We start from the raw sequence: 26646 nt of genomic DNA, 5'->3' as shown, positions 1-26646 counted from the left end.
CTGAATTACATAAGGGCCTTCAAATTTTCGAGCTAACTTTGCAGTAAAATTGTCTGGGGCACTTGATAAAGAAAATTTCCGCTTCAACACTTTATCTCCAACTTTAAAATCTGCTTCACGGCGTTCTCTATCATAGTATAATTTTTGTCTATTTCTTGCCCTATCCGAGCTATTAACCGCCTGGTCAATGAGTTTTTTGCATATCTTTTTGTTTAAATTCTTGCTCTCTTTGTTGCACAAAAAATAATTTATCTAATGGCGTAATTAACTTCCGTCCTAAAAATAATTCTGCTGGAGTTTTTCCCGTAGTATCGTGATTTGCCGTTCTTAAAGCATAAGCTAACTCATTTATGTAGCCATTCCAGCGCTTGTGATGTGTGCTAACATAACTTCGAATTATTTTTGCAATATTTTTATTAACTCTTTCTGCTATGTTTGCCTGTGGTCTACACGGCACCATTTTGATATGGCGTATGCCAAGTCCATTGCAAATGTTTTCAAATATTTGGCTAACGAATTGTTTACCGTTATCGCTAATGACTTTTATCGGTGCACCGTATTTTAAAATGTATCTGTGTAAGAATGCATCTGCGACTGTTTTGGCTGACGCGTGTTTAAGTGGAACAATTTCTGTCCATTTTGAAAACTGATCTACAATTACTAAAAAAAACGATTTTTATTTAACTCACTCTGGGGGAAAGGACCAAGAAGATCTATGCCTAAAATTTCATTCGGAAATGTAGCGCGAATGCTATTTAAGTACCCGGCCGGGCTGTAATTAATATCATTTATTAACTGACATTGATTGCAGGACCTGACATACGCAGTTACTATTTTGTATAATTGCGGGAAATATACCGCCTCGAGTACCCTTTTTAAAGTCTTTCTGACTTTTTTTCTGATTTTCTGACCCCTAAATGACCCGCTGTTTTTGCGTCGTGTAATTCCTTCAAAATGCTTAATCGAAGCGAGGCTGGGATGACTGGTTTGTACTCGAGATTTTCGTTTGTTGTTTTCGTATAAAATAATAAATTATCTATTATTTCATAGTTTTCTGCTCTATTTCTTATCGCATCGATATCTGTGTGCTCAAAGCTTTCGGGGTCTTTCAAATGTGCATAGATACTTCCAAATTCAGGATCAGCTTTCAATTCAGCAATAATTGTTTCTCTAGAATCTAAAATTTTTGAAGTCAACACAGCGCATTTGAGTTCATTTCCTTCATCGTCCAGTTTTATACGAGAAAGTGCGTCAGCTACATTGTTTTCCTTACCCGGTTTATATTTAATTATGAGATTATATTCTTGGAGTTTTAAAGGCCAGCTTATTAACCTGGGCGTTAGGGTTTTCGCCGAGTAAAGTCTACCAACAGCCGCATGATCCGAAAAGACTGTTACTGGCGCTTTGCCGAAATAAACTCGAAATTTGTGTACAGCCATTAATACGGCTAATGTTTCTCTCTCTGTAGCTGTATAATTCCTTTGTGTAGGGTTCAACGTTTTACTAAAAAATGCCAAAGGATAGCCATTTTGCATAAGAACAGCACCTACAGCATAGTCGGACGCATCTGCTGCAATTTCCACGTTTTCGTTCCCGCCCCCCCGGGAATTTCAAAACAGGGGCATTGATGAGCGCTTCTTTTAACCTTTCAAATGCGGTATTTGCTTCTGCTGTCCACGTGAATTTACTTTTCTTTCTTTTAATTACTAACAAGGGTTCAAAAATATTAGCAAAATCTTTTATGCATGACCTATAATAAGAACATAACCCAAGAAAAGAAGAAAGTTTCATGGCGGTGTTGGGAGGTGGGAAATTCTTGATGGCTTTTATTTTTGAATCTTGAGTTTCTATACCCTTTTGCAAAATTTTATAACCCAGATATTTAAGTTCTTTAGTTGCGAACTTGCATTTTGAGGCGTTAATTGTAAGACCGGCCTCTTTTAATAATTTAAAAACTTCTTCTAGGTCTTTAATATGTTCTTCCAACGTACTACTCGTTATAATTATATCATCTAGATAGATTAAAGACGATTTTCCTAGGACAGGCTTTAGAACAATGTCCATAGCTCTCTGGAATGTTGACGGGGCTCCACACAACCCAAAGGGCATGCGTAAAAATGCATTAGTGCCCGATTTTATTATAAACGCGGTTTTATGTATGTCTTCGGGTCTCATAGCTATTTGATAGTAGGCAGACGTTAAGTCCAACGTAGTCATGTATCTTGTAGATTTAATCTTTCGAATAATTTCCTCTATAACCGGCAAAGGGTAAACTGGGAATTTAGTAACACTATTAAGTTTTCTGTAATCGATAGCAAACCTCCAAGCCCTTTTATCCGAAGGAGGAAACTCGTTCTGTTCCTACATAGTACGACTGGACTCGCGTACTCACTATTTATGGGCGTTATTATTTGGTTCTTTAACATTTCCTGAATATGTTCTTCTATGATTTGGTCTTTTTGTTTATCATAGCGGTAAGGTTTAGTCCTACAGGTTTTGTCGGCAGTTAACTGTATCTCATGCGTAACTATTTGACAGCTACCAGGCCGTTCTGAAAACAAGTTTGAAAAAGTACTCACCACTTGCTGGATGGCTTGACTTTCATGGTCATTCAAATGGCTAAGGTCAACTTGCGGTTGTTCCTCTGGTTCCACCACCCTCCGATCCATCTCCAGCACGATAGAACTTTCCTGAAAATTTAGTTTGGCCTTCGCGGCTTTTAAAAACTCCATACCTAAAATAAGTTGATTTTGAAGATTTTATACTACAAAAATTAATACTTTAAGGCTTTCGTTTTGAACCTGTATTTTTAAAGATAGTTTTCCAATATAATGACAAGTTTGTCTTTGCGCTGCTATGATTTATGTGTTTTTAATTTTAAATAATCGAAACCTATAAAAATTCTTTTTGAAGAATGTTTCGCTCATAAAATTACCTTTTGCTCCTGTATCGATGAGGGCTTCTACTGGTACATCGTAAACCAGAACTTGTATAATTGGTAATTGTGAGTTTTTTACGATGACCGTATTTAAGTATCTTCTTGAGGGTTTTTTCAAATCTTCCGGGGTCTGGACCCTCGCTTTCACAGGCCGACTACTCGTTTAAAGCTTTCCTTTCAACTTCTGCCTTCTGGGTACGCGGACGGTTGTTTTTAAATTTCCTTTTTGAGCCTTGACCTTCGAATTTCGATGAGTTATCTTGATAGCTCTTTCCCCAATAAGAGCGGTTTGCATTTCTGGTCTGCTCATTTGAAGATTGCCTTCGGATACTTTGAGAATACGATGCCCCTCTAGCTTTTTCCGCTATTCTGCGATTTTGGAACTTGACCGCCAATTCGAAAAGCTCCTGCAATGTGCTTGGGTTTCTAATTTCGAAGTAATCTTGAGCAGCAGGTAGCAATCTTGGTAAGATTATTTCAATAATCTCCGCGTCGGGTTTCTTCCCATACAGCATATCCGTCAGCTTAATTTTTCGCAGAATAAAGTCCGTCAACTCTTCTATATCCCGTTGATAAATACTATATAGTTCGGCTTCTAGCCTTGCTAGGTCTTTCGCTATGAGGAAGGCTTTTAATAACGATTTTTTGAATTTTTCAAATGTATATGTCTGGCCTCCGAATTCACTTAATAAAAATTTGCCTATATTCTTCCACCATAGCGAGGCCTGTCCTCTTAGTGCAGATGTGGTGATGGCAACTTTTTGTCTTTCAGGCACAGCGTAGAGCTGGAAGTGATTTTCGAGGCTTTCTAGAAATATCGCCACCGAATTTTTTCCGTCGAAATTGACGTTTGGCTTGATTGACGCTCTCATCGTTTGGACCAGGTATCCAAATCCTTCCAATTGGCCTGCCATTTCTTGTTGCTGTCCAGCAGCTTCCATCCAGTTTTCGGCCGTTTCAGTTCGACAAGTGTTCGGGCGCCAATATAATGTTGCGCGCTTCCAACCTGCACGCAACAATAGTGTTATGAACTGGAAAGTATACAAAGTCTTGAGAAGAGTTTAAATCCCTTTTTATTCAACTTTAGAATTTACAGATGCGTGCTCTTGACGCTCACAAACTACGCCGACCCGGCCTTAAAATAAAAATAAGAAACTGAAAATGAATAATAACAAGTGACTACCTACCAGGCTCTCTAAAACGTAACTAACCTAACCACGTTCTAAGATACCGCTGACAATTCAGCAAACTTCTGAATATTACGTTGAAAGATTTAACTATCTACCGAGGCAAGCACACAGGCCGAAACGCGTGGTTCTTCAATTTCTAACTAGCCACCTCCACGCTCGTGAAGCAAGAAAGCACACTTGTTTCCCTTCTATTTAACACAGATTACTTCCGCTGACAATTTTGAATACTTTGCGCGTTCTACTAAAATTTACATACTCTGGCATTGGCAATTCCAGGGGAAAGTAAGGCTTGACAGGAAAGATAGTTTAAACTTAAAATAAATGTTAGTTAAAATAAATATAAACCCTACACAGTATACAGCTTGTAGTGTCTTGAACGAAATCAGTTTTTTTGGAGAAGTAAGGTTTTTTTCTGTTACTTACGTGTTAATGCAGCTACTTTAGTAGAACTTGCCAGATTTTCAGAATATGCAAAATTTTGGCAACTATGCTCATAATCATTCTTCCAGGAACCATGCTCATAACAATTTTTTGCTTAAATAATTCCTTCATTTTATGTGAATCTTTTTTGTTGTATTCCAAAGTCCCACAGTTTTTACTCATAAATCATGATATATTTTTGCCTTTATGTTAGTTTTAAAATACGGCCTTCCTGAATTTACAGGCAATGGAAAATACTGCGGTAAAATTTCTGGAGGAACACAGAATGTTGCTGAAAATTTTCTAAATGGAACAATGATGAAATGCTTTTTCTCGATAGCCGAGTGCTGTACAATCCTGATTCTGGGTAATTCTTCCATTTTTTAAGGTAAAAACAGATCACTGTACACTTGAGGAGGAGAAAAGTGCAAAATAATAATAGAAAAATTTGAAGAATGTGTTTTATTTTTTTAATGCATCACTTAATCCTTATTTAATAATTCAAATTGGTATTTTCAAGTATATTTTCTTTTCATATATTGATAATGTTTACAAACGTACAATAAATATCAACAGCTTGGAAATCTTTGTGATATAAATGCACAAGAAACCACCAGCTTGCATCTGATAAGCAACTTTTAACTTTTCATGTGTAAAAAAAAATCAAAAAATCGTGCTAAGGTCATTGTATCAATACATAAATTCCTTTTTCGTGTGCAAATGTTCCAGGTATGCTTATACTTCTAAGTCCCTGTTCATTGTCTACCATTAAGAGTTTTATTTTGTCATTTGGTTCTTGTAGAAGCTACTGACTTTCATGCTACCACCATCATTGTTAAATATTTAATCATAATGTGCATGCTATAGCTTGTAAGTGGATTGTCTTAAACTTGGCTCTATTTATGTGAACACAAAATTTAATTATAGTTCTGTGATTAGATATGAAAATATGTTTCTTAACTTCAATAACCTTTCACTTAATTTTTGCATATATCGATGCTGTATAAAACTCACATGTGCATAATAAACGGCATTTGGAATATATCTTTTCTATAAAGGTAAGAAACACTGATTTACTAAATTGAGTTTTAAGAAACTTTTTTTTTTTTTTTTTTTAAGTGACAGAAGAAAATATAATTTTAAATTTTAAAGGACACACACTCGCTTTCTATATACCTTCTTATACCATATAGTATTACCTTATTATCCTTATACCACTTACAAGCTACAGCATGCACATTATGAATACTCTCGTATTCTATATACCTTTCTGTATATTAATACTTAGGTACTAAAGTAGAATCTTCTATTTATCTTATAACTCCTGCTTTTTTTGGATGTGTTTGTGCAAATCAACATTATGAGAATTGGAAGCATAAATTTATTTTAAAACTCGTTGAGACATCATCGTGAAATATTTCTATTATAATGCAAATTTAGAATACGAAAGACTGCAAAATTTCATACTTTATTGTCTCTTTTGATATTTTTAACTCGGAAGACATTCTGTATTAGAATTATACAGTACAAAGTCTGTAATCTGGACGTCCATTAACCGGAATGATCTATAATCCGGACCTCAAAGCCACAAACTTTTTTCTTGTATGCTTTACGCATGCGCGTTTAATGCTACGCATGTGCATTTAATGTTCACGCATGCGCGTTTAGCACAAAAAGCGAAGCAACTTAAACAAATTACATTGAAAGAAATGTTTAATAAAGTAAACAAATAAATATTAAGCTTTTCTTTTTGTAAATTTTGATACCATTTAGATCATAATTGCTTTTTATTTCATAAATTACGGTTTCATATTTTTAATTGTATAATTTCTGCATGCCATCTTACCAGATTTAAACTGGTGATCTATAATCCGGAAAAACCCTTAATCCGGAATCGCTGAAGTCCCGACGAGTGCGGATTACGGACTTTATACTGTATTCAATTGATGTTTGTAAACAGGACTCCTAATAGAAATAAGTATTCTGATCTGGCAAAATTATATTCTTAAAAGAAAATAACGTTCTAAGATCATTTTAATTTTATTTCATGGAATTCATTGAAGTAACTTTGGATCTGTTTTACTCTGTTTGTTTTATTTAATAAATCTTTTTTCTTAGTTGGAAGTTTTCTAAAATTTGTATTATGAAAGTTTCAAATTCCATGATTTAAATAAATCTTACGTATTTTAAAAGATTATTTTGATCTGAATTAAATATTGTGTTTAATACATATACTCCTTAATTTGTATATATATACTTTGATATATACTTTGTCTGATGTTATGGATCTTTTTCTGTTGTGTCTCAGGATGCAAGCATACATATTACTTTGTACTCCATGTTAAATACCTTGATACGAAACATCTTAACATTGTCCCTTCCCCCTCCCAGTATTACGTCTATTAAGCATTACCAAACACACTCCTACCTACACACACCTGTGAAATTCTATTTATTCTAAATGAGCACTGCTTCCTCTCCTTTTGACTCACTCATGGACACAATCGTATTCTAGGATATTTTCTATTTCTTTTCCTTTTCTTTCTATAGGCCTTTTTTTATTGTTGTCGTTTCTTTTCCTCTATTTTTTTGGGCCATTTATTTTAATTTTTTTTTGGCCCATCTTTTCCTCATGACCTTTCGAACTCGTACAAAATCGCAGTGGCTAATCGCACCGACGGTGCGAATAGCTAACAGGCTATTCACACCACCTACGTTCGCGCATGCGCACAGTCAGCCCAGGTATCTGCGGTTTTACGCCGATTTCCGTAAGGCAGGCGGTAGTGAGAGCGAAGGTTGTTAACTCTAACTCAGCAATAGAAAGGGTTGTTAATAGTTCACCAGCAAGAGAATAATTTGCAAGTAATAATTATCAGTTACGAAGACGAGGTGAATCTATATACATGAGAATGTTCAGGAAATGATTTGATAAAATAGCGATTTAATGATGGTTCTAATTGCAAATGATGGTTCTAATTGCAAGCGAGGACGAGTAATTAGTTAAAAAATCTTTAGTGTATTGACAAAAGGCTACAGAAATTACTTAAATTCTTTTGGTTAACAGAGGAATTTTTATGCAAACTTAGACTCTATTCTTATACCATAGGACTATCAGAATTTATTATTCAATAAGAAAAATTACTGAAAATGATAATATTCTTATATATTCATCACTTTTTCAGTATCCGCACAGGTTTATAGGTTCAAATGCCATATTTCAAAATCAAAGTTATTTATGAAATAAAACCATACAAAATATGATAAATCATTTGTGTGTGCCAATTTTTAAATCAAAATCTCTTACATTAAATTATTTCTGTCTTTTAAATTACATCCCATTATTTATTTCAATTTAATTGATTAATGTGTTTGTACTAATATTTCAAAATTCTTTGAAGCACTTTCTGTGTTCTGAAAATGCCAAATATTTCCATAAAAAAAAAATAAGCAGACATACAGAATAATTAATTTAATAGTTGATATAATCGCTTATAGCTTATTTCATGTCTAAATTTTCTAAATAGAAATCCTCTGGCTAATTTTTTGTATCTTTTATCGGACGAAATTTTTTAAAGAGGAATAATTCTTTGTATGGGAAGGTCTTGATTGCGCAAAACACATCTTTAAAGCTAAATGTATTCTAAGAAGTACAAAAAATGTAAACAAGATTTTGTCCTCCAAATCAGTCATTTAAACTATTCAAACCGTTCAAGAAAAGGATAAATATTGCGAACATAAAAATCTGCTCTTTATTATATATACTTTAATAAAAGGAAATGAGCTCCTTCTTTTTATAAATAAAGAAACCCATTTTCCTTTGTAAACTTTTGAAAGTCGCCAACGTTTAAAACTTTTTTTTTAAAAAAAAGGTTCACTAGAACAGTTCGCGTACGTAGAATCCGTTCCTTTCGATTGGGTTCTATTGACGGTTCTGACAACTCAATGCGCATGCGTGGTTAATGTTGGTGCAAATAGCTTAAGCGGCTAATCGCACCGGTGGTGCGAATAGCATCGTCCATACAAAATGTACGAAGTTTCATTTTACTCTCCTCTGAAATATGAAAAAAAATGCCCCCTTTCTTTATACCTTTCCTTCGCACCTAAGCTTGATCTTTCGCCCACCAGTGTAGAAAGACTTAGCGGGTGCAAAACAAGACATCTGTTGTCTGTGTGTCTCCCATACAAAGAATATGTACGTAGACTTTCTTTGCCCCATCGGTACGGAACAGAAAGTTACGGCGACGTAGGCTTTGCTAAACAAGTTGTCTGTCTGTTTAATGCAAAGAATACGTATTGTATAGACGTTCTGTGGTTTAATGCTGTTTGAGAACGCGTTACATTTAGTTCTATTCTGCGGGAGGAGATCATAGTGTTTATTGTGTGTGAGGTTTATAAAAGTCGTTTAGATTAATACCTGAACATCACGCCCCGTGAACTGGGGGTGAGGCCAAAAGCTGATGGCAAATAACTTGGCGCAGAAATAAGTCGTAGATCTTTCTACAACACGGAACATATCTTAACAGCACCTATTTCTTCTCTTGTAGCTCATGAATAATTCCTGGCAACATTGTTGTAGTTTTAAAATGGTTTCATCTCTTTTATATGTAATTTGGAGCAATGCATGAACAAACTAAGCTTTATGAGTGCTAGGGTGAGAAATCATGTTAGTGCCAAATATAACAAATTTATTATTTATTGAATGTGTTCCTAAATACCATGCCATGTGTATGTCACACTAAATATGTCTTCTGTTCAAATATGTATTAGTGTTTTACATCACATGTGCATGCACCAACTACTTTTAACTTTTGGTCCTAAAATTGTAACATCTACCAGAACGGCATGGGCAATTGATAAACTATTGATTATATTTCCGAAGTGACTCTCTCAGTTTTTCTAATGTATTTAAGTACAACATATATTGGAAAATATCAACTCTATGTATATGAAGTATGTAACAAGACATTTAGTCAAAAAGTTGATTTAAACAATCATACACTTATTTACACAGGAGTGAAAGGCAATGTGTATGATGGCATGTGACAAGACATTTACTAAAAAAGCTTATTTAAAAACCCATATGCTTATTCACACATGAGAAAAACTCATGTTTGTGAGGTATGTGACAAGTCATTCGAAAAAGTTGTTAGAACAACCATATGCGTATTCACACAGGAGAGGAACCTCATGTGTATGAGATATGTAATAACTGAAAAAAGTCATTTCAAAGGCCATGTGCATACTTACACAGAAACGGAACCTAAGTGTATGCATTATATAACAAGTCATTTGTTCAGAAGAGTTGTTTAAAAAAAAAAAAAAAAAACATGTTTATTCCCACAGGAGAAAGACCTCATATGTGTGAGGTATGTAACAAGTCATTTACTCAAAAAGGTCATTTAAACAGACATATGTTTACTCACACAACAGAGAAACCTCATGTGTGTAAGATATGTAATAAGTCATTTGCTGAAAAAAGTCATTTAAACAAACATATGCTTACTCATACAGGAGAGAAACCTCATATGTGTGGAATATGTAATAAGTCATTTATTGAAAAAGGTCATTTAAACAAACATATACTTATTCATACAGGAGAGAAACCTCATGTGTGTGAGATATGTAATAAGTCATTTACTGAAAGAAGTCATTTAAACAGACATATACTTATTCATACAGGAGAGAAACCTCATGTGTGCGAGATATGTAATAAGTCATTTACTAAAAATGGTCATTTAAACAGTCATATGCGTATTCATACAGCAGAGAAACCTCATGTGTGTGAAATATGTAATAAGTCATTTGCTCAAAAAAGTCACTTAAACAAACATATACTTATTCATACTGGAGAGAAACCTTATGTGTGCGAGATATGTAAGAAGTCATTTACTCAAAAACCTAATTTAAACGAACATTTGCGTATTCACACAGGAGAAAAGCCTCATGTGTGTGAGGTATGTAACAAGTCATTTACTCAAAAATCTCATTTAAACAAACATATACTTATTCACACTCGATAGAGACCTCAAGTATTATGTAACAAGTCATTTGTACAGAAGAGGTGTTTAAAAGAACCATGTGTTTATTCACACAGGAAGGAAGCCTCATGTATGAAGTATATGTGATATATTAAAAGAGGTGACTTAAATGAATATATTTACACATGAAAGAAATCTCATGTGTGTGTGTTATGTAGCATGTCATTTGTTCAGAAGAGTTATTTAAAACACCATTTAAACAACCATATGTTTATTCACACATGAGAGGTGAGGTATGTAACAAGTCATTAACTCAAAAAGTGCACTTAAATGAAAATATACTTATTCACACGGGAGAGACACCTCATGTATGTGAAATATGTAAAGTCATTTGCTTACAAACGTAATTTAAACAATCTTATGCTTATTCACTCAGGAGAAAACGCTCATATCTGTGAGATATGTAATTTTCAGAAAATGTAAAAACTTTCTGAATTAATTACATGTGTAACTAATTGCATGAATGATAGAAAAATTGAAAGATGCCTACAGATAATAGAAGGGTAGTGTCTTTATGAGGTGTGTTTAATTTGTCATTTGAGTGCTGTCTGTAATAAATCATTTATTTGTTGTCCCTGTCTTATTGTAAGTCCCTGTTCATTGTCTATTACTAAGAGTTCAATTTTGACACCTGGTTCCTGAAGAATCTGCTGACTTTCATGTTACCACCTTCAAATTCTTATTTTTCTGAAATTCGAAGAATGGTTAAACCACGTGAATGCTCTACCTCGTAAGTGTGTTGTATTATACTTGGCATTTCTAATGTAAACACAAAATTTAATTATAATTCTGTGATTAGACATGAAAACATGTGTCTTAACTTCAGAAAGCTTTAAATTAATTTTTGCATATATCCATACTGTAGAAAAATCCCATCTGCATACATAAAAAGGCATTTGGGAAGTATCTTTTCCATAAATGTAAGAAACAGTTATTTACTAAATGTGTCCTTAGGAAACTTTTTTTTTGTTTAAAGTGCCAGAAGAAAACATGATTTTTAATTTTCAAGGACATGCACTGGCTTTCTATATTCATTAACACTTATGTATCAAAGCAGGAATCTCATATTTATCTTATTATTCATGCTTTGTTTGGAAGTGTTTATGCAAATCAATATTATGAGAAATGGGAGCCTAAATTTATTTTGAAATTCTCTGAGAGAGCATATTGAAATATTTCTTTTATGATGCAATTTTAGAATTAAAAAGAAACTGCAAAATTTCAAACTTTATTATCTCTTTTGTTATTTTTAACACAAGAGACAATCTGTGTTAGAATTTTATTCACTTTATGGTTGTTATTTTTAACACAAGAGACATTCTGTGTTAGAATTTTATTCACTTTATGTTTGCAAACAGGATTCCTAACAGAAATAAGTATTTTGTTGTGGCAAAATTAGATACGTAACTGAATATAACTTTTCCAGATCATTTTAGTTTTATTTCATGTTACTGATTGAAGTAATGTTGCATTTGTTTTAATCTGTTTGTTTTATTTAATAATTTTTTTTTTAAATTATAGGTATAAATTTTTTTATCATTATTTATAGCCTTAAAAGTTAGAGATAAATGTACTGAATTTAAGAAGATATTTAAATACAAATATTCTAAAAGTTGTATTATGTTAGAAAATCTATATTTTAAATAACTTTTATGTATTTGAAAAGATTATTTTGATCTAAATCGAATATTAACTAATATGTGTATAGAATGTTGGTTATGGAAAGAGTTCTTAAAAATTTACTTTTCATGAAATAGCTTTGGTTTTATTTTTAATACATAGTACATCAAGCATAAGTGCAAAAGTATAGAATTTCACTAAAAACTGTCTAAAAGAAATGCAGAGGAAATGCCAGAAATATTTTGAGGTAAATGTAAATGTTATATTTTTAAATGTTTATGATAATCCTTATTTAATGATTAAAATCTATTTTCATTTGATGTATATTTTATTCTCACATGTTATTTGCTAGCTTACGAGAAGCACTGTTAGTTTGATAATCTTTCCAAAAAAAAAAAAAAAGTTTAAACCATTGACTTGACTTCCAACCCAGATAAATATGTATTTATCCATACTAAACTTAATCACATGGGCGTAGCCAGCTCAAATTACCAGGGGGGTGTGTTGCGACTCCTATGGCTATACTGTTCTACCTATTACAGCATCTTCAAGTACATAGATAATTATTATATGTCTAATATATTATATTAATGGCAGTTATCTTAATATAAATAATAATTAAATTATGAATTTTATTAATAATAAAATTATGCAACATATTTATGGATATACTTCATTTAACAATCGTATTTATGATTATTACCTTACAAACATATTAAATGCTTAACTCAATATTTTTGTTTTCAAATTAATTAAAAATTATGGTTGATCTTTACATTACGGTAACTGGTAGTTTGGCGACATTTTGGAGGCGATAAAGGTTACTACCTGGGACTTTGGTAATAATGTGAGCAGTACTGAGTTCCGATTACGCATTATTTTGTGTGGGGGAAATGAGAGATCATGGGATATGTCATGTGATATTAATGGACGAATTACGGTTCTTTAATCGGAAGAGATCATGGGATATGTCATGTGATTTTAATGGACGAATTACTGTTCTTTAATGGGGAAAAATCTGGGAATTTTGTATTTGGCTTTATTCTGTGTTGTGTGAAATAGTGTTTGTGAATTTTTGGATCCCATGGCCGTAAGTAAAGTGAATTCGAAATGGGTATTTAGTGGTATTGAAAAGGATAGTAAGAAATGTTTTTTAAGTTTGTGTGAGAGAGAAATAAACATGTTTTATTATGTTATTTATTTTACGTGGTATCTTGCTTTGAAAGATAAGTATGATTTTAAAGATTCTGAAAGAGAATGAAGAAAAGTGTATCCGCCACGTAATGAAGATTCTGAAGGAGATTAGGTAAGTTAGTATTTTTAATGATTTTTATGCATTGTTGGAAATGTAAGGTGGAAAGGAATTTGGTATTATTGGGAAAATTGTTATTAGCAATGATTTAGTTTAAAGTAATTAGGATTGTAAGGTAATTTTTATTAATTGAATGTATGTGCTCATGTATATTTTAAGTGGTGTTTTTGAATTTAATTATATTTTAATGAAATGATAGTTATTTTGTGAATTTTATACTTGTAGGAATTTGGTGTATGTTTAAGTTGAAATAAATGTGCATGGAAATAATTTAAATATTTGATAATAAATATTTGTAATGCTTCATGTATGAATTCGTTGGTGACGTGTATAATGTAATAGATGATTTAGAGGTAAAAGTTTTTGGATATTTTATTTATTTTATATGTGGAAATGTTCATATTTGTAAAGGGTAAATACTTTTTCGCGATCAGGTAATTTCATACATGTTCAGTGACATGGTTCAGTGATATTTTAATGAAACATGGTTCAGTGATATTTTAATGAAATGATAGTTATTTTGTGAATTTTATGCTTGTAGGAATTTGGTTTACGATTAAGTTGAAATAAACGTGCATGGAAATAATTTAAATATTTGTAATGCTTCATGTATGAATTCGTTAGTGACGTGTATAATGTAATAGATGATTTAGAGGTAAAAGTTTTTGGATATTTTATTTATTTTATATGTGGAAATGTTCATATTTGTAAAGGGTAAATACTTTTTCGCGATCAGGTAATTTCATATATGTTCTTTTTACCGGGTTTAAAGATTGAGAAAATTGTCATGTATTTTCGTGAAATTTTTCAAATTTATGAGAAAAAAGCAGTGTACATGGATATAGTGAAGAGTGTGCGCAATGCCATTTTTGTGCAATTCTGGGATGTTTTTTTAAGTAAAAATAAGTCGGCGTGTACATGGTTTATGTGTATGTGTTATTTTGAAAAACGCGTAAGGTGTATGGTATTGTGCACTTTTTCCGAATTTTGCAGTGAATATTTGTCATGATTAAGCAGTTTTGTTTGATAAAATTTCTAGCATAAGTGTAATTCGGCTAGTAGATTGTTGGAAGAAGTGTTCAGTAGATAAGAAGAAAAGAAACATGTCTTTACTTCATGAAGACAAAATGGCGGCGGGGAAAAAAAAATAGAGGGTTGCTGTACGGGAGTTGGTCGCCAAAAAATCGCCAAGTTACCGTAATGTAAAGATCAATTATTATTAAAGTAATTTCATAATAAAACTACAGTCAAAAGTCGTTAATCCGGACACCCATAATCTGGAATGATCTATAATCCGGACCTCAAAGCTGCAAACTTTATGCACATGCGCATAATACGTTTACGCATGCGCATTTAATGTGTAACAAACGGTATAAGCTAAGCTAAAATTATCTAATTATCTATTTCAGTTAATGTTGCAGATTGCATTGTTCCTTAATCTTCGAATTGGATCCGGCTTATTATTTTTTGCAGACTGTTAGAGCAATTTTATAAAAGTAAGTTGGAACTTTCGATTATGTCAAATAGAATTTCCGATGCTGGAGCTGTCAAAGGATCTACAAAGGGAAAACATGTTTCGATGTCTATCAAACAAAAAGTGGAATTGCTGCAAAAAATGGATAAACGCTCCTTTGTTTCTCTAACCATTCCGAAATCTGTTTATCAATTTCACGCTGCTCTGCACGGGAGGGGGAGCGTCGCGGCGCACAGTGAACTGGAAGTTGATCTGTCAGCACTATCCTTATCTTCAGGGCAGATGTTTTTATTATATTCGGCTTATAATTCCTTACTATATGTAGTATTTCATCTCGATGTACTCCGTCTTTGATATGATTTAAATCAAATTCCTCGTTATTATAAATATCACGAATATAAATCAAATAGCTTTCTGGTTGCAATTTTCTAATTTCGATTATGCGTAATGTATGCTTTACGTATGCGTGCGTTGAAAGAAATGTTTAATAAAGTAAACAAATAAATATTAAGCTTTTTTTTGTAAATTTTGATACCCTTTAGATCATAATTCCTCTTTATTTCATAAATTACGGTTTCATATTTTTAATTTTATAATTTCTGCATGCCATCTTACCAGATTTAAACTGATGATCTATAATCCGGAAAAACAGATAATCCGTCCTGATGAGTCTGGATTAAAGACTTTTGACTGTATAAATATATAAAATCCAAATTTGTTGTATATAATTATATAATAATGATATTAAATACATAAAGATTGTAAATGCATCATTTATTTTGGACATAATATTAAACTGCAAATAAAAATTTTAAGAAAAAGAAAAAAAATATCTGAAAGCTTTTAGATTTCATATTACGCCCAAAGGGACATTTTTTAACCTTTTGTGTGTTAGCTTTATTTTTTAAATATCATGTTCTTTGCCTTTAAACCATAAAATTCAATTCAACAGCAATATCACAAAATAGTTTTAAAATGAGTATATCATAAGCTTGCGCGCTAGAGATAATTTTTTGGGAAGGCTGTGTAGTGTTGCCATTGCTCGCTTTGAAATTGTTGAGTTTCTTAATTAAAAACTCATAAATGCTTTACAAAATGTGAAACAGATAATAAAACAAATTTCGGTACTTTTCCGTTTTGGCGGCGCAAGCGATAAAGTCGCCAATAATGGTACAACCGATTCCAAACGAATATTCTCGCTGGTAACCTTTACGCCTCATTTTCAAAACAAATCAAAGCTTTTTCTTATCAGATTGATTGTTTCTTTCAATACTGGCATACAATTACATAGAATTTTTATCAGATAGTTCAGTTTTATGTCTAAGGCCATTTTCGGAAATTACGTCAATTACGATGCAATCACAGCGCTTACCTGAAGCCGAAAATATAGAAAAGGTAAAGTCAAGGGTTAAATTCATCCATTCTAATGAGAATGCATTAGCGAAGTAAAGCACTGCAGTTTTACATAATTTCTGAGTAAGCTATTAGTACGAATTGGAATATTTCTTGCATTTAAACTTGTGTTCCAAATTAAGATTTAACTTGAAATTAATGTAGATAATTACTGAAAGCATTAGGTTTTTGTAGAGTAGTTTACATTGAGATGAGATCACTTGGGGTCACGGGATATGAACCGGTGAATCAGGATGTTGAACCATGAAAGAGTAGTAAATTCTTAAATTAATGTCTTTTCACAAATTTATTGTCTTTATTTATTGGCTTTTTATAAAATTTTAAGAGATATTAAAATGTTTATGCCTTCAAAAAAAGAATTCTTAGAACTAACATTTTTAAAATATTTTTATGTGTATACTGTATGTTGTCGCCAATAAAGTCTGCTTGGTGAGATTTGTGCCGGCGAAATGGAAAAGTACCCAAATTTCAAATAAGGTGCCAGATGTCGTGGAAGATTATGTTATTCAAAATTTGATGTCTCTAGGTACCGTTATTTAATTTCTTTAATATAACATGGGGCAATAATATTTGTTTCCAGCAATGTGAAAAGTGAACCAAAATTTATAGTGAATCAACGCATGGGCTAAAAAGGCAAATATTTTTCAGGCCTTTCATTTGGGTTCGGCATTCCATTTTTCATGGCTGTAAACTGACAAATATATCAATAACTTTGTCGATTGATATTTCTTTGATATCAATTTGAATGTGCATTAATGCCAAAGAATTTCTGCTCTTCCTATTACAGTTTTCTAACCTTTTCAAAGTACCTGCGGAATGTTCACATTTGCGACATGTTACCGGCAGTGTAGCTACTATGTGCAAAAGCACATCAATATATGTGGAAAATATTTTATTCGAAGCTTACAAAGCCTAAACTGATATGTCTGGGAGCTTTGCTCCTAGAACAGGTATAAAATGCAATTGCCAATGTTTCATCTCTTCGTTTAGAAGTTTCCATAGAGGTTAAATCATCTTTGTATGTCATCTTCAACTCATTTACAGCAGTTTTGTTTACATGATCAACACAAACTGATGGTTGTATGCAAAACAGGGATTATTCAGTCTTTTCTAAATTTGAAAATTGAAGTTTTAAATGGAAAAGGAGATGGTCAAGTAAAAGGATTTCTAAAATAGTTTTTTAGTAATTAAACACAGGATCTTAATGAGCAGTATTTCGATAGACTTGCTTTCGAATGATTCATGGCATTTTGAGCTTTACATCTAGTTTTTTACACATTTGCCCAGGATGATCAAATATACTCTCAGAACACTTTTCTACATTTTCACACTCAGAAATATAAAACTCAATTATTTCCTGGACCATGTTATAGGCTTCCACAACATCAATATGTCATGTCTGAAGTTTAACTGTAATTCCTTCTAAATGAGATAGATAATGATGTGCTGTTATGGATGTTTCAGTGAAAGTCGATGAAATGATTGAATTCAGCAGAACGATAGTATCCCTCGTTTACATTGTGCACTCCATTGGTTATGCACACAAACATCTGGTTTGGTTGAGAACACAATGTATCCTAAGGCTTCAGTTCTATAAAAAAAGCTTTGATAAAAATTATGGTATGCCTTATGCCGCATGGCCCATCTTGTTCGGCAAAGGTCTAATATTATTTTCGTCGACCTAAATCATATGGGGAGACTCGATATATGAGTTTAATGTAGCCGCTAATGCAAGATTATGAGCCACGAAAACGTAAGAGACTATAAGGTACAAATAGACCTATATTTAAACTTTGCCATGTAATAATATTACACAGGAGAGCAAATATTCAAAATTTGATGTCTCTAGTTATCACTTTTTTTTAACGATGAGAGAAACGTACATACATCCATGCAGATTCTTCTTTATTTAAATTCTTCAAATATAATTCTAAAATTTGGTAGTAGAAATTTGAAAAGTGAAACAACGTTTTATAATGAACAATACAAAATGCGAAAACAAAATTAATAGCCCTTCGGGACAATTTGCCCCTGTGGGATAATAATAAAATAAAATAAAATACTTGTCAGTGAATAGGCTATCTGTGTATTTAACAACTACCCTATTAAATCATTTTAATAACAAGAATTTAAATTGCTAGATGACTAAGAAAATAAAATTCATTGCATTCAAGTTCACATGCTATTAACATTTTTGCTATATTTATTGACTTCAAAATTAATTTAAAAACATTCACTCAAAATTATTTTTCTGTGTTTGCTTTCCTCTTTTGTGCAGTATTTAGATAATAAGTAGCAAATCTCAAAACTAAATACCCCCAGCTTATTTTTTTTTTTTTCCTTTCTTCTTTCTTTTCTTTTCTTTTTTTTTTTTAATGCTTATTTTCTTTTAACCATTATGCTTTTAGAAGTTTAGTCCGAAACGAAAGTACTTTTTTTTATTTAGTGACATTAAGCTTGACAGCTAGAGAGGGAAGGCTGGTCCGGATACGGAAGGCTATTCGAAACTGTAAAAGGACAAAAGTTTTACGACATGAATGTGTCAGCTAAGTTTAGAAGTATTTTCCCGCCACTTATTTGTTGAGTAAGGATGACTTTTCCTCATCTTACTTTTAAATGGAAAATAGAAGAGTTTTTGGCTATTCTTTGTTAATCACATGAATGTATTGGGAAGCAGGAAAGTAATGTTTTAAAAACCTAAATTTTATCTATTGAAAATTATTTACCACATTTTTTTAAGTATAGGTAGTGCTGAAGCGGGAGGACACTCAGGGCACCCCCTGGCTACACGCCTGTCATATTTAGTCATCTGAAACAAATGTGTTTGTATCTTGTTCATCTGCTTCATTTTCAATATTTGCCAAGATATGATGTCTGCATATAACTTTTCAGTGAAATTTAAAAACAAAGATCCTGTAACATGTCGTTACAGCTTTATTTTTTGTGTAATTTAGATCTTTAAACACATTTTCTTTCTAATAAATTTTACATAGACTGAGAGACATTTTCAGAGGCTGGTTTAATGGATATAAATGTTATGAAGAATGAACATATTTACTGAATGTTAAGACGGTAATGCAAAATGTTTCGGAGTAGATTCCACTATGAAAATATTGAAGGAGGTTTTAGAGGCAGAATGATATCTAAAGACTGTGAGTATCAAGATCTCTACTTCTTACCAGACCAGATTTTTTATGAAGTTTAACACAAACTCGGTTGATTAAAAAATACTCGCACATTAAAAAAAATTGAAAATGAACATCATCGCAGCAATTCAGAATATAACATAGAGAAAAATTCATTTTGTCACTAAAAATATATAGATAAATGCACTGAATTGGGGCATTAGCCAAGTAGTAAAGTCATTGAGCACTCGTAGTTTGACCTGGGTTTGATTCGGACAAATGAGCTGGCTGCATGGGTGTTTTTGTGGTTTTGTTTTCCCATGTGTAACATGCATACAAGCCAGTTTCCTTCACAAAGTCCTCCATGAAGGCATCCCTTTCTTTAAGTAGACAGCCTACAAGTGCTGTATCATAATGAAATAAACCTATCAACATATGATGTATACAAACAAGGTATGCTTCATAAATATGGACACATACGATTTTTATGAAGGTCCACTTTTAAAAGAATACCTTGTATTGAACAGATATTGCAAACGTAAAGTAATAAGCACAGGTATGAATACAAGTCTTTTGCAAAATGATGAAACTAGTTTTGGTATCATATTTTTAAAATGCAATATCAATTCTAGAAACAGAAAATAAATCCATGACCGTTTTAAAACGCAGTGCAAAAACTGAATACACACCATAACTAAAATGCAGATTAAAATCAGAAAAAGAAAAGTCAAACTATTAAAAAAAATATTTTTTTCAGGAACAAAGCAACTTGCTAATCAAGCATTAATATTACTGTCAATTATATTACGCCCCTCAGGGGGCTCACTTTTGTGAGTACGGGTGTGGCAATCCCGAGGTACCCTAGCCCTTCAGGGGATCATCTTGGTGAGACGGGTGTCACGATCCTTGAGCCCCAGTGATCTATCCTCTTTTCCGTCTCCTCTCCTCTTGGCTGGAACTTTTTCCCTTCCCTTCTCCCTCGTGGTTTCTCTCTACGGAGTTTGGGGCTCGTCACGAGAGACTGGAACAGACCTTGTATCTAGTTCTCGAGTGGCGAGAAAACTGCCCACGTGTTTGCCGTGCGTGGAGACCCGTGTCGCTGGAAAGGAGGGTCCTGGTAGTTGAGGGGCGAGGTACTGTCCCCAACACACTGCTTTGGCCTCTGCTTCAGCTAAACGGGAGGCACCTTAGTCGTCCTCACGGGTGTCAATCGGCTGGTCACTAGTCCTTGTGTCAGTGGCTTGGGGTCAAGCTCTCGGGAGTACCTGCTTTCGGGAAAGCCGACTGTGGGGCTTCAGTTTGCGTATAGGTCCGGCTAGCCCTAACACAGGAATCTGTGTTCCCTTGTTGGGCTCCGTGGTGGGCGGGGCCGTCGGACCCGAATCTTTATTCTTTCACTATGGCTTCTCATATCTACTTAATAAAAGATTTCGAGGTAACTCCAGTCACTCCAATCACTCAAGTCACTCAAATCACTCCTGTCACTCAACCTAGTTCTGAAACTTCTACTCCTAAACCAGTTACTCAACCTAGTCCTGAAACATCTACTGCTAAACCAGTCATTCAACCTATTTCTGAAACGTCTACTGCTAAACCAGTCATTCAACCTATTTCTGAAACGTCTACTGCTAAACCACTCACTCAACCTAGTTCTGAAAAGTCTACTGCAAAAAAATTACGTACAGATACAAATAAAAAAAATCATAACAATAGTCCCCGTTTCCTAGTCATCTCTGGTCCTTCTGGCGAAATGCATAAGATGTCTCCTTTCGTAATAAACAAATACATCCAGTCCTGTATTGGTGAGCCGAGAAATATAAAGCGTCTCCGCTCCGGAGACTTGCTTATTGATACAACCTCAGCCACCCAGTCTGCTTCTTTACTTCAGATAACTAAACTTGGGGAAGCGAATGTGACTGTAACACCACATAAGTCACTCAACTATTGTCGGGGTGTAATCTCAGAATTCGACCTTCTGTATGTTTCTGAAGAAGAGATCGCTTCTGAGCTCTCCGAACAAAATGTTTGCGGTGTAAGGCGGATCAAGATGCGTAAAGAAGGTAAGTTGATAGACACGAAACACGTGATCCTTACCTTCAACACGCCTGATCTGCCTAAGAATATTAAGGCCGGATATCTAAATATTCCTGTAAGACCTTATATTCCAAACCTGTTAAATCATCTCGTACAGTTGCCACCCAAACATCAATAGGCACACAGACCCTACCAAATAAAACCCAACCGTCTTCATCCAACAAGAAAAAAGAAAATGCAACCCATATAGTACAAAAGAAAGAAACAGTTATTCAAAGTAAGCCGAAAATTAGTACACATAAAATATCCAATAAAAATAGAAGTCACAGCAAGAGCTCTTTTGATGAGATGATTTCTGAATCTGCGGATTCAGACTTTATGGAAGTAGAAGAGGGTCTAGAAGTTCCCAGGCATCTACTTCCACGAAAAACAAAAGAACAGCACAGGAAAAACAAAAGCATTCATAATGGCCACCCTCGTGTCATGGAACTGTCGCGGTTTCCACCGAAATTTGCTAGACATCAAATCTATAATTAATGTGTATCATCCTGTATGCTTCGCAATACAGGAAACAAATCTAAAACCAGAACAACAGGCAAAACTTCGGAGGTTTTCTTTCGTCAGGTAGGATAACTTTGCAGGTGAACGCGCCAGTGGAGGTGTAGGTCTCCTCTCCTCACTGGATTATCCATCAAATGTTCTTTCTTTGATGACATCCCTCCAAGTTGTCGCTACTCAAATAAATTTTGATATTGTTGTTTCATTTGTTTCTTTGTATTTGCCTCCAAATGAGCACATTGATCAGAAAGATTTAAATTATCTTTTAGAGCAGCTGCCTCAGCCTTTCATAATAATAGGAGATTTTAACGGCCATAGTCCTCTCTGGGGTAGTAAAGATATAAATTGCCGTGGAAGACAAATTGAGCAGATGATCGAAGATCATAGCCTTTGTCTCCTGAATAATGGGCAGAATACTTACTTCCATGAGCCTTCAAGGACATTCCACGCTCTCGACCTTGCCATCTGTTCACCATATCTGCTGCCATTTTGCACTTTTAGTGTGGGAAATGATCTTTACAACAGCGATCACTATCCCATTTTTATATCTCTTGCACGAAGAGGAGCAAACCCCATGTCGAGATCCCCTCGATTCATACTCGATAGGGCAGACTGGGAACTCTTCTCTTCCATTGCAGAGCTCACAGATGAAATGGTAGAAGATGCGCATATCGATGATGCTGTTGAAGCTGTTACAAATACTATTATTGAGGCAGCTATGCTTTCCATTCCTAGAACATCAGGAAAAATACTGAAATATTCGAAACCGTGGTGGAATCGCGATTGTCATGAAGCACTGAAAAAACAGAAAAAAGCATGGGGTATTTTTCGTAGATATCCTACTCTGCGAAACCTCATTGCATTTAAAAAAGCCAAAGCAAACGCACGAAAAGGAAGGAGGCAGAGCCAAAGGAATTCTTGGATTTCCTATGTGTCATCAATTACATCCTCTACGCCTAGTAAGCGGGTTTGGGAAAGAGTTCGAAAAGCATGCGGAATCTATAAAGACCACTCACTTTCCTTTTTGGAAAAAGATGGCCGAGTGATTAGCTCCATAGAAGAAATTGCGAATACTATCGGTGAGGCATTTGCTGCCGTTTCTTCCAGCAGAAACTATTCACCTGCATTTCTCTCTATCAAGCAGCACTCTGAAATAAATCCCATTGCATTCAACTCTTCCAAATCTGAGCCTTACAATAGAGCATTTACTATGCTGGAATTAAAGAGAGCTTTATTGCAGACACATAGGTCTCCGGGTCTTGATGGCGTGAATTACGAAATGCTAAAACATCTGTCCTATAAGTCACTGACTGCCCTCCTCTCTCTTTACAATAGAGTGTGGAAGGAGTGTATTTTTCCCAGTGCGTGGAGGAGAGCTGTTGTAATTCCTATTGCTAAGCCAGGGAAAGATCCAAGGAATCCATCGAACTATCGGCCGATTGCCCTTACGAGTTGCGTATGCAAACTGTTTGAAAAGATGGTAAACAGCCGCCTAGTCTACTTCTTGGAAAAGAATGATATTATATCGCCTTATCAGAGCGGTTTTCGAAAGGGAAGAACGACTGTAGATAACATGCTCCTCTTAGAGACATCTATTCGAAAAGCATTTGTAAGAAGAAGCCACCTTGTCTCGATATTCTTCGACATTGAAAAAGCTTATGATAAGGCATGGAGATACGGTATACTCCGAGATCTTCACGAGAGTGGCTTGCGCGGCAACCTACCAATTTTCATTCAAAACTTCTTGAACACTAGAACTTTTCAAGTAAGAATTGGCTCAGTTTTTTCGGATGTTTTTGAACAGGAAGAGGGTGTGCCTCAAGGCTGTGTGCTCAGTGTAACCCTGTTTAGTTTAAAAATAAATTCTGTACTAAAAGAACTTCCTGCCACCATCTTGGGATCTCTATATGTTGATGATCTGCAGATTAGCTGCCGAGGAGCAGACATGAGACATGTAGAGAGGCAACTGCAGATGGCTCTGAATAAGATCCAAGAATGGTCAGACAAACAGGGATTTACATTTTCGAAACAGAAAACTGTGTGTGTTCACTTTTGTAGGAAGCGTGGTCTCCATCCTGACCCTGAGTTATATCTGAATGGTACAATTATTCCAGTTACGCCCGAAGTAAAATTTTTAGGAGTGACGTTCGACCGAAAATTGACTTTCCTTTCTCATGTTTTAAACCTGAGAAAGAAGTGTCTAAAAACACTAAATATTTTAAAAGTGTTGGCGAACACCTTCTGGGGTGCAGAACGTTCCACTATGCTTCGCATTTACAGAGCCCTTGTTCGCTCTTGACTGGACTATGGCTCAGTTGTTTATGGATCCGCTCGGTCATCAGTTTTGTTAAAACTCGATCCTGTTCACCATCAAGCTCTGCGGATTTGTTCAGGAGCTTTCAGGACTTCTCCTGTCCAGAGCCTGTATGTTGACTCTAACGAACCATCACTTTATCTGAGGCGTGAGCAATTGTCCCTTTTGCAATATTTTAATATTCTATCACAACCTGAACATCCCAATAAGCTATGCTTACTTGATAATGAGTGTAATACATTATTTGAAACACGTCCATCCTGTATTCCTACCTTTCCTTTAAGACTTATCATTGAGGAACATTCTCTCTCTGATATGCATCCCCAAGCAGTACAGAACTTTGAAATCCCACCTTGGGAAAATTCACGTATTCAGCTGCTTGATGTTTTCAAACATCACGTGAAGGCAAGCACTAACGAGATCGTTTACAGACAACTCTTTGCTGAGCACAGGCAGAAATATAACAGTTATTATCCGATATACACAGATGGATCGAAGTCAAATGATCATGTCGGGATGGCTTTTGTATTTGAAGATTACATTGAAGGCAAATGCCTGCACCATGCTTGCTCAGTCATAACATCTGAACTAACTGCAATATATTATGGTCTTTTGTACATATCAAAGCTCTGCCATAGAAAGTTCATAGTTTATACAGACTCGTATAGTGCTCTTAAATCCTTGGAAGCTTTTCCCAACACTCAGAATCCTGTGGTTGTGGATGTTCTAAAAATTCATATAAATTTAACGATTCGAGGTTTTGAAGTCCTGTACTGCTGGGTTCCTGGACATGCTGGAATAAAGGGAAATGAACTTGCAGATATCGCAGCCAAATCTGCTGTTGAACTGTCCAGTCGCCTTTTCCCTTTTAGAGATATCTGCAGTGTCATCAAGGGAAAGGTCCGAAAAAAATGGCAGCAAATTTGGGATGTTCAGCATCAAAACAAGTTGAAAACGTCAAGCCTAGAATTGAGCATTGGGATTTTTCTGGAAATCGTAAGGAGGACGTTCTTTTGACTCGCCTCAGAATTGGTCACACTAGAGTCACACATAACTATCTTCTCAAAGCTGAAAATGAGCCTGTTTGTTTTAATTGTAATGTTTGTTTATCTGTTCATCATATTTTAATTGAGTGTCCATGTTTTAATAGTCTTCGCCAGAAATATTTTAATAGCTGTGACTTACCTCTCGACCGTTTAATCGGAAGAGAGGTCAATTGTAATTTATTTTACTATTTAAAAGAGATTGGCTTTTATTACATAATGTAATTTGTTTTGAAGACTGTGTCTTGAATTTTAATATGTGCTTTTAACGTGTGTTTATATGACTTCATCCTCTGGATTTGGTACATTTATCTACTTGTTTTTATTAATTGAATTTTAATGACTTCAATTGTAATTCACATCTTGTGTTTGGCGCGTCATAATCATCTCTGGTTTTTGCGCCATAATCACTCACTCACTCAATTATATTACGTGAATAACTGTATCATTTTTAAATGAGTAGTATGCCTTATTTTCTATTTTTATCAGCTAGTAGAAACAAAAAATACTAAACTATACTGCAAAACATCTAGATGATCATTTGCAACTTATAACATTAATTCAACATTCAACGAGTAGTAATTTTTAGCCTACCATCAGTATATACAGGGGGTACCTTAAATGTTGTGACAAACTTCTAGGGCACGCCATAAGGATTACGAATTGCATAGGAACTCATGCTCGGAAATGCCAAGTGTAAGTGGTAGCGAGGTGATTAATATGAATCATTTATTAGACATGAATACAAATGGTGTATGACAGCTTGAATGTTACAGCAGATGCTCCAAGTTTGCACCATCAGACGCCAAACATGCCTGACACCGAGAGACCATTTTATGCCGGATATGTTCAAACACATCGGGAGTTTCTTTTTAGCAGCTGCGCAGGCGAGTCTTGCCAGCAGATCCATTTCAGACAAAACAGGATAGTGATACACAACACTTTTGATGGCTTCTCACAAAAAGAAATCAGGGCTCGATAAATCTGGTGAGCGTGGGGTCCAGGGAACTGGTCCACCATGCCCAGTCCATCGATGCGGGAATTATCTATTAAAAGGCTACAGTCAAAAGTCGTTAATCCGGACTCGTCGGGCGATTCCGGATTATAGATCATCAGCTTAAATCTCGTAAAATGGCATGCAGAAATTCTAAAATTAAAAATATGAAA

This window comes from Stegodyphus dumicola, chromosome 11, assembly GCF_044657685.1.
Source record: "Stegodyphus dumicola isolate Sdum_Otavi_A_Nest chromosome 11, ASM4465768v1".
Lineage (NCBI taxonomy): Eukaryota > Metazoa > Arthropoda > Arachnida > Araneae > Eresidae > Stegodyphus > Stegodyphus dumicola.
This window is presented reverse-complemented; position numbering follows the sequence as displayed.